A 9,684-nucleotide genomic window follows, 5' to 3' on the forward strand; every position below is an offset into this window, starting at 1 on the left:
TTATGTCCTGGTTGTACTTGTTTATAGACACTGTTAAATCTTTTTTGTTGTTGTTGTTTAAATAGAAACCAAATATTTCAAAAGGGTCCTAGCTTCATCTAGTTGAAAGGACACCCCCATACATCCATGGCAATTGCCTGTGCCAATTTCCATCCCTTATTCTATGCCAGTGAGGGAGTGTGCTCATTACTGGCTCAGGTATCCAAGTTGAAGCTGTCAGACAATATGTTAATGAAGAGAAAAGAAACAACAGGGCCAGGTCCTCCGTGATGGCTGGAATACAGAATGAGATTCTATTGCATGTCATAGAAAATATACCTGGAAGGGGCAACAGGGATTTTCCTCCAGGGAATTCGCAGAGAATGTCAGCTGGTCAGCCTCAGGTTGTCAACCTGTGGTAGAACAACATGAGGGACAGTGAGAAAATGAACACAGGTGGAGAGAAGGCACGGGTATTCAAGAGCATTCATTGTGGACCCTTAATCTTATTATTTCAGCATTAAAACTTTTCATAATATAATTTTGAATCCCTTACTTTATTTTCTTTCCCCAAGTTTTATAAAAGCTCCACCCTTTCTCAGGTATCCCTGAGGTTCCTCTGCAAATATTCAATACTCAGCCTTTTGGAGAGAATGAAGTAACTGGGTTGTCTGTCCTTATACAAACAAGGCAGAGTTTAGACAGCAGGAATGGATGTCATAATAATTTGTTACCCGACAGGTTTAGAGATAACCAAGAGGAGGAAATTCATCAGAAATCCTGAGGATAATTCTCAGTATTCATATCCTCCTTGTCCCTAGTAAGTCAGCGCGGACCTGTGCAGATAATTGTGAAAAATCTCCGCAGGTAGTTCTCATCCGTGCCCTCAACTTACAGGTGATCATCACTGACACAAAGGGATGGGATGGGGCACATGTGAATTGCCACAACAGCAGGGAGTTTAGGAGGTTGTCAGTAGCATAGTGGTCCCAATCACGGTAATTGTGTATAAGAAAACTCAAACCTGTCTACGCAAAATCACTGCTCGAGAGTCATTCCTGTTCTTTATTTCTGACTTTGCAAAGTGTAAATTAAGTTCTGTTATGGTTTGGATATGAAGTGACCTTCAAAAGCCCCTGTGTTAATACAAGAATGTTCAGAGGTGAAATGATTGGACTGTGAGAGGTGCAACCTAATCAGTCCATCCTAGTTTGAGTGGACTAACTGGAAAGTGGCTATAGGCAGGTGGGGCATGACTGGAAGAAGTGGGTCACTGGAAGTGTTTCCTGGGAAGGTCCAGCTTCTCTGAGGCCTCTCTCCACCTAGCTCTCTGCTTCTTGTCCACCATGAGTGGAGCAGCATTCCTCTGCAATGCCCCTTTGCAATGACGTTCTGCCTTCCCTTGGACCCACCCAGAGCAATGGGATCAGCCCACCATGCACTAAAACTTTTGAAAGTATGAGCCAAAATAAACTTTTCCTCCTCTAAGTTGTTCTTGTTGAGTGTTTTTGTCAAAAGTACACAAGCTGACTGTAGGGAGCATCCCGGGAGGTTGGAGCCACAGTTCATGTTGTGTCCCTCTTCTTGCTACTTCCAACTGTGTGGGATTTATGGGAAAAACAAAACTGGCCCTTCATTTTGCCAAGGAAATTCTGTGTTGTTTCATAACCTAAGAAATCTCCTGTGAGCCCACCTCCAAGAACATTTCCTTGAATGGCAATCAAATTTTATCCTTACCTGTGATGACCAGGAATTCTCCAGGTTATGGTTCTATTTGCTCTTCTCCATCCTGAAAACACATTTAACCTTGATAAAAACTTGACCTTGATATTTTGCATACAATTTGAATATTTTTTTCCCACACTCAAATGGCCATTTGAAATTATGGTTTACAGGACAATAATGGAACAATGGTCACTCCTTCCATAATGTTTTTACATTCTGCCATCAATATGAATAAAAAATATTCAAGGGCAAAAGAGTGAAGATTTTTGCCCTCTCATGTACCCATAATTATCTATTTCTTCTGAGTAGATCTATGCCTCTACCCTCACAAAACCTTTTGAATTCCTCCCCAGGACTCTATTTTCTTTCATGAAGTATAGGGGCCAAAAAACATGTGAGGTAGGTAAAGGGTTGGAAAGCTATTTAGGGACTGAAATGTTAGCTAGAGGATGTGGGAGAATAGTGTTGTATCTACATTTTAGGACAGTCTTTCTTGACCTTCCCAAAACAATTGGCTATTTCTGCAAACAGAATACAAATTAAATACACAAAACGATGAAGCCAGTTGCTCTAGGGTGTGATAACAAGAAGAAGAAAAAAAAAAACACTGAACTAGGAGGCTCTGGTCTTACAGTTAACACACCAAGACACCTGACTTCCCTGAGCTTTAATAACTGGTTGTAATCTTAGAATCAGTTGAATATTACCATGAACATTTATTGTCTTTAGTTACCCAGCTTGGCTTCTTTGTGCCTCGATTTTCTTCTAGAGATCTGTAGCTCCCATTACTCCCATTTTACTTCTTTCTGTGCTCTGCCTCGCCCCGTTGTAAACTGTGCTCTGCCTCCACCCGCCTTATGCAGGCCCTTGTGTGTCTACTGTAAGGTACAGGACTGTGAATGTTTGTTTGGGGTCACTCTGAGGCTCCACTTATGCCCTAGAACACCCCTGCATAATCAGACTGCAGCTACCCTCTGCACACTTTTTCTTAGATCACTCCTGGTTCACTTTCTCCTTTTTTTGTCCTACTGCCAACATCCTTATAGGTTTCCAGCAGCAGCACTTAAAGCATCATTAGCACACAAATCCTCATCTCACAGTGTGCTTCAGGGGAATAAAGAAGAGCCACCCCATTCATGATCATAAGCAATTTCAGTGGAACAATAGTACTGTCGATCAGGGGCTTGCATTGCCATGGACCAAAGGAGTCTGTGACCCAAATCACCATTCAGACCCTCTCACCTGGGAATTTGTATGTAGATCAAAAAACCATAGTTCTAATCTAAAGGATCAAAGGAAGTGGCCATTCATCCCTCCTCAAAGACCATCTGTCTGTCCATAGCCTGCTTTTTGTTTTCCTTCATTTCTCTGAGCTGGCCTATATTATAAATTATTTTGGTTTGCATTATGCAGAGTTACTTGCAATTAAACAACCTAACTAAGAGAAATTAAATAAAATAATGAAGAATTGTTTTGTCAGTGGGAAGTACTACTCTGAAGTCATTTTTGATTAGGGTATAAGCAACCCCCCTTGGTGCAGTGTCTCTATTCCCTGCACTGCTTATTTGACATTTACCAGAAAACACCTGCAATTTACTTCTCCCTGCTCTTACCTGCGCATTTCAACTGTGGCTGACAGTCGGAACTTTCTGAAGCTATCAAAGACAACAATGCACACTTGGTCAGCATTTTTGCTTATTGATGCCAGTATTAGCATCTTCTAGAAACATCATAAGGTATTTCAGACATCTGCACTTCATTATAATAGAGATGACTGATATAATTTCCTAGCTATATACACAGGAAATTACAATTACCTAATTCTCAACTTTTAATTAATATTTCCAATAATCTAGCTTAATGTCTGAGTTTGTAAACAGCTATAATTTCCAGTAGGCTTTTATCAATAAAATATGAATAATAATAACATATTTTTATTGTGCTTTATAGTTGACCAATTAATTTTTATTTAGATCTTTAGGACATCTTTAGGCATGATGGCACACTCCTGTAATCCCAGGAGGCTGAGACAGGAGGATCACAAATTCAAAGCCAGCCTCAACAATTTAGCAAGGCCCTGAGCAAATTAGCCAGACCCTATGTCAAAATAAAAAGGGCTAGGGATGTGGCTCAGTGGTTAAACACCCAACTGTTCAATCACTGGTACAAAAAAAAAAAAAAAAGACATCTGTATGAGATTAGTTTAAGTGGAGATGAGAAAATGAGAACTTTTCAAAAAAGGAAAACGAGGATCCAAAAAAATTAAGTTATTTTTAAATGCCTTAAAGTTTTTAGTCTTTTCCGTATTTACCATCTGTTTGGGTTATATATCTCTGCATAATAATCTATCCCAAAATTTGGACCATAAAATTAAAGTGGATTAGTATCTGCCATAGCTCTGTGGGTTCACTGCTCAGTTTGGTGGTCCTTACTCTTAATTGCTCTCAGATAACCATTGTGGCTGAAGTTACATGAAGAGTTTACTGGGTTGGACATTCAAGATGTTGTCTACTCACATTCCTGACATCTGGGATGGGATGTATGTCCATTCTCTCTATCATCTTTCTTTCTCCCCTGTTGAGAGCCACAGCGGAAGAGGCCCCAGCAAACTTCCAGCTGCCAGCAAACTTCCAGTTGCCAGCAAACTTCCAGCTGCCAGCTGATGATTGGCTCACAGCCGCCCCAGCAAACTTCTAGCTGCCAACTGATTGGCTCCTCTGCGGTGATGCTCATTGGGCTGTTTCCCCGCCCTTTCAGACCAGGGAGCTGCTCATTGGGGGACTTTTTTTGGCTCCACCCACACGACCCAGCCAATGGGCCTCAAGAGCAGGAGGAGTGGGGGAGGTTTAGAGGCTTGTGGGAAGCCGGTGGTGGCAGTTGGGCTCTGAGGGTTTTTCCTAGAGCTGTGTGGTTTGGTATGTGTGTTCTAAAAATAAAGTTCATTTCTTTTGACAAGTGGCTCCTGAATTGTGCCCAGCCAGACTGCGGCACTCCCCACTTGGCCTTGCTATGTTGTTAGTCTGAGCTTCTTCACAGTGTGGTGGTTTGGGGGCTCCAAGTGCTAATATTCCAAGGAAGACAAATAGGAAGTTTCCAGTCTCTTACATCTGGGTCCTAGAATACAGTAAAACACTTTCATTGTGTCCTACTTGTCAAAACAGTCACAGGGTGACAACTTCTACCTTTCCATGTGATTAGTGTCAAACAATGCGGCTTTCTTTAAAATCAGCCAAGTCATCTTAAACTCCATGGCTGGGATTTCAGGTTAGTCAGCATATTTTTAAGAGCATGAAAAAGCTGAACGTCAACTGACAAAATTCTCAAAATTAAAATAGAGAAAGAAAATCACTCACTTATTTGGGATCACTTCTTTCTGCTATAGGCATTATATATTATGTTTTGACATGTTGAGACTCCAGTTTATGTATTTAATTTTTTTTGTCTTGTACTAGATTTTCAGAGTAGGGCCTAGAAACGGCATGACTTCAGCCTGACACAGTGAGGCCTGCCTATCTGTGTCAGAAATGTAGCCCAAATTACATTTTCCTAGGATGGCATCTAGCATCTGCAAATTCAGGGAAACTGTTTTCTTCCAAATTGGTCCTCTCCGCTTTGGTGTTTTGTCATTATTGTCCTTGTGATTCAAGAAGGTAGACTATAGATTCCGCCTCCTCAGTCTCAAATAGCTGAAGAGGATAATTTCTGACAGACCCAGGAAAAACAAGGATGTTATTTTTCTCTCCTGTTTTTCTCTGGAGGTTGTTTTATTTTGTTTTCTTTCATTTCTCTGAGCAGCTAGCATGATTTCCGTAAGGTAAATATAGACTTAATGATGAAGATGACAAAAGAAGTGGGTGTTTGTTAATAAGAATGGAAATCATGTTCTCTCTCCAGTTTCCTGTGAATAAACATGGCAAGTAGTGGACTAATGAGTTAGGTTGGTTAGAACTCTGCACTACTGCAGCCGAAGCTTCTGTCTAACTCTAGTGTTCCTGCCTGCTGAGCAAGACACTATAGCTTTAAATACAGTGTAGCAGCCAAAGGTGAGGACTCTGGAGCTAGCCTTCCTAAATTCTAATTGCACTGTTTATTAGCTTTGGACACTTATCCAGCCTCTCTTTGCCTATATTTCCTCTTTTATAGTAATACCTATTTCACAGGGTCCTTAGAATAAAATAAATAAATAAATGTGTGTGTGTGTGTGTGTGTTTTCCACTGATGGAAGTGCAATGCTCCCCTAAGGTATCAGTCATCATTAGAAAATATTCAAGTTTCTGATTACTCTCCCTCCTGACTTCAGGCTTGCCCTAACTTCTTCCATAAATTGAAGACACAGAGAATTAAAAAGTTGGAAAAGTCTTTGCAGAGGAAATTCCATCATCTGAAGGTAAGTTGAAAGATAATAGAATTAACATAAGACCATAAATTAACTTCTATCAGATCCTTGATTGACTAGAAACTGACCTCTTATAGGGTCCTGAGCAGTACTGAAAACCAGCATTTTAGTGACAGGGAAGAACATAAGGATATACCAGAGAGTGGGTCTTCATATAGATCCATGGACTCTTAAGACCAAAAGGAGGATGAAGAAAAAATATATACCATGTCTGAGCCCTGCTTAGTCATTATGGGCTTGGCATCAGAAAGGCTCATCTCTCTAACTTATCGAAACTTCTCCACTAAATTAAATTTGGGGGCTGGGGGGATCAGAGAGAGCCTAATGTTTATCATAGATTCAGAGTCAGAAAAAGAATTAATGAGCCCTTCATATTAAGCAGCCAGTTTTGTTTTATTTTAAGTGCCTCTTAATTTTTCTTTTTTGAGAAATGTCAATTTGAACAGCACATTTAATCAGTTAAAATCAACCATTTTAATTCCACATGGAGGTATGATAAAATTGAGGAGAACCCCATCCATTGAGCTAGTGATGATCTGCGTGCTGTTTGTAACCCAAGTGTCTAAGAGATGGCAGCAAACATGAGGAAGGACTGAGGTTATTTTAATCAAGCGCAGCTTTCAGGTTGTTCATGGCAAGCAACAGTAGCCACCAACAAGCTTGAATTAGGTGAGGATTAGCTCTTCCCCCAAAACCTTGCTATTTGATTATTAAAAATTGATGTCTCAGAACAAAACCTGCTGGTAAGCATACATGCATACAAATCAGTCAGAAAGCAGTTCCTATAAATTGTCCTCTATGCCTATTGAGGTTTCATAGCTGAGTCTTTTCAAAGGCTCTGACCAAATGTTACATGAAAGGTTCAATTTTTGGCAGACACAGTAACTTTCCAGAGACAGGATTTGGTGGCTTGGAGTCAGCATCAAATAATCAGAGAGGCTTCTAAACAAATGGCCAATCAGAGCAGGACTAAGGATGCAAGGCACCAAAGGAAACTACTCATTGTCAGGTGCCTACCCTGTACTGCTCATCCTGAGAGTGAGGGACTCCTTAGGTTTTGCGCCAGAGACTCCTAGTTAGCATGCTTCATCCTAATACAGGCTCTGAAGAGGGCTATTTAAAAATCAAGCCAAAGAAAGCCAATTTTAACATTTATCAAAATAGTTAAGAGCTGCTGTTCTTTCATCATTAATCCCCTGACATTCAGTGGGTTGACTAGGTAAGCAATGGTGGCTGATCAAGCACACAGGACAGAAGCCCACGGAGTAACTACCCCCGTAGAGCGGTCCTTTTGGTATGACATGAGTTAACCACACTTGGACCATGAATTCTTGATCTGAGTAACAACTAGCTAAATGGTTAAATCTTAAACCAACTAGAGTGTTCATTATATTACACTGTCTATACTGGAGTATTAAAGCAAAGTGGGCATTAAAACAAAGGTGACTATTCCAGAAGGTCATCTGGTTTATGTCAGCCTCAATGAGATCTCCAGGGGAAAAAAATATCATATAGAGACAATATATCCAGAACACCATCTGCCTTCTTACATGTGAAACATTTTGTTTCCTCCTGCTCCATACCTGGGTCTACCCTACTGAGGTGTAACTGATAACCATTAGCTATTGATATTTGAACTCCAGAATGACCAGGTATCTGCCTTCTCTGATTTTTCTTTCTGCTTTTTCTTCATTGAAGCTGTATGAAAACAATTTCAATTACAAAGTGTGGACAACATCTGGGGAGCTCCTCTTTTGCAGATATATAGTTATTTGTTCCTTTTTTTTTCTCCTGTTACCCCTCTCCCAAGGAAATGAATGTATATTTTTAAAACTCACTAATTTGTCAAGTGGTTTGGCTACATTATTTGAAAATATTCTCCTCCCAAGTTGGACACTGGAAAGGATCTGGTTCCTATATCATCTGTTATTTATTTTTATATCCTACCTACTTATTCAAAGAGAAAATTATTTACCTGCGCATTACCATGGTTCCTATTGCCATGGTAGCCAAAAGATTGTGTTGCAAAGATGAGAGAGAGACAGACAGAGATTAGCAACAAGATTGAGGAGGATGTTTGCAGACCTCTGGAGCATTGCTTCAAATAACCAGGGCTTTTGGAAGGTGGAGCTTACCTGTGGGGGTGGTGGACTGGCTGTCTCTTAGCCCCTGCTGAAGAAAAATAAGGAAACAAGATAAAATGTAGGAAAGGTAATTAGTGTTCTCCAGGAGTTCAGCTCACATCTTTCTGGGTTGGTGCCCTTTAAAAAAAAATGATGGCTCCTTATGTGTTTAATTAAAGTTTGGAATGACTACTGCCTCCATAAATCATTTCTGCTGCCCAGGGAAGCAATGATGGCTGTGGCGATGAGGGGTAACTAGGGCTACACTAAATTCCCTGAGGCTGAAATGGAATGCTATTTATTGGAGCAGAGGAAGGACATTTTCTATGCTGAGAGCTATATTTCACTCTGCAGTCATTGAGAGCTGAGTGAGTTCCAGCTGATGCTTTAACTGGCTGGTTTTTCTTTCAAAGGCGAGCTGGAAGAGAAGTGCATGCAGAACGACAAGGACTGAATGGCTTAAATCATCACCTAGGTGATCAATTGTAACGCTAGATTGTCTGGAAGGGACTAAAAGATGAAGCTTTCTCGTTAAAATTACCAATTAATTTTCCGTATCTTTAGAAGCAGGAATGTGGTAAGTATATCTACTCCATTTCCCAGGGTAGGTCACTGAGGCCCAGATGGAAAGGGACATTTTTTTGAAAACATACAGCAGATGAATAATGGAAAGAAAAAGAAAAAAAAATAACATCCTGAATTTTCTTTCGATAGAGTGATGATCAGAGTTAATAAAACTGAGCTTTTATGCCCTGAGCAAATCTGGCTTCGGTGCAAGAGTTTAACAAAAACATATTGGCTCCTGTAATCCTTCCCCCTTTGTTCTATCAGAGCATTTTTGAGTAGGGACAATACTCTCAGCATCATACCAGGTTGATGGAGCATGGGCTTCTCATCAGAATTCCTGGTATGATCTCCTTTGTTTTCTTTTACAAAGGTGGTGGTATATTTGGATCTCCCAACACTGCCTACATTGTGCGACTACCCAAATGTCACCACGTACCTTTGTGAGCTCTTTGTCACATTTTTTTCTCTCTCTGCTTCAACTTTTTTAGTTTTCTCCTAGGCTACTTGGCAGTATTCCTTCACTAGTCCAAATCTGCTGGGTCTCTCTTGAGTCAGCTCTCAGAACTGACCTCCTTTCAGAGACATCTATTTGCATGCATAAACCACCGCCAATGACATCAATGGTTCTGCCGTATTGAGCCACTTTGGGGGTTTTACCTAGAAGATGTGCAGAATATCAATGTTTTTCGTGAGGTGTGTAGGCCAGTTTCTCATGCAGGAAGGGAAATGTGGCGGATGAGAAAAATTGGGAACAGAAATTGGCTGCTTGGTTTCTGTGGTGTTTTCATTCATTTATTTATTATGAATGCATTAAGAAATATGCGAAGCACAGTTGTGTGCTAAGAAAATAATACTACCGTGCCTCTCCTCAAGAAGCTTACACTCTGGCTAGAA

The 9,684-nt window shown here is 40.5% G+C and overlaps 1 long non-coding RNA gene across 1 annotated transcript; it reads right to left on the reverse strand.

Annotated features, from left to right (window-relative positions):
* Positions 1-260: 260 nt before the first annotated feature.
* Positions 261-9,357, reverse strand: LOC125611826. Its single transcript, XR_007342059.1, has 4 exons — positions 9,227-9,357; positions 8,236-8,272; positions 1,717-1,768; positions 261-392 (listed from the first exon to the last, which is right to left on the reverse strand). It is a non-coding gene; the product is annotated as an uncharacterized LOC125611826 (long non-coding RNA).
* Positions 9,358-9,684: the final 327 nt, after the last annotated feature.

Source organism: Marmota marmota, unplaced genomic scaffold (genome assembly GCF_001458135.2).
Source record: "Marmota marmota marmota unplaced genomic scaffold, marMar, whole genome shotgun sequence".
NCBI lineage: Eukaryota > Metazoa > Chordata > Mammalia > Rodentia > Sciuridae > Marmota > Marmota marmota.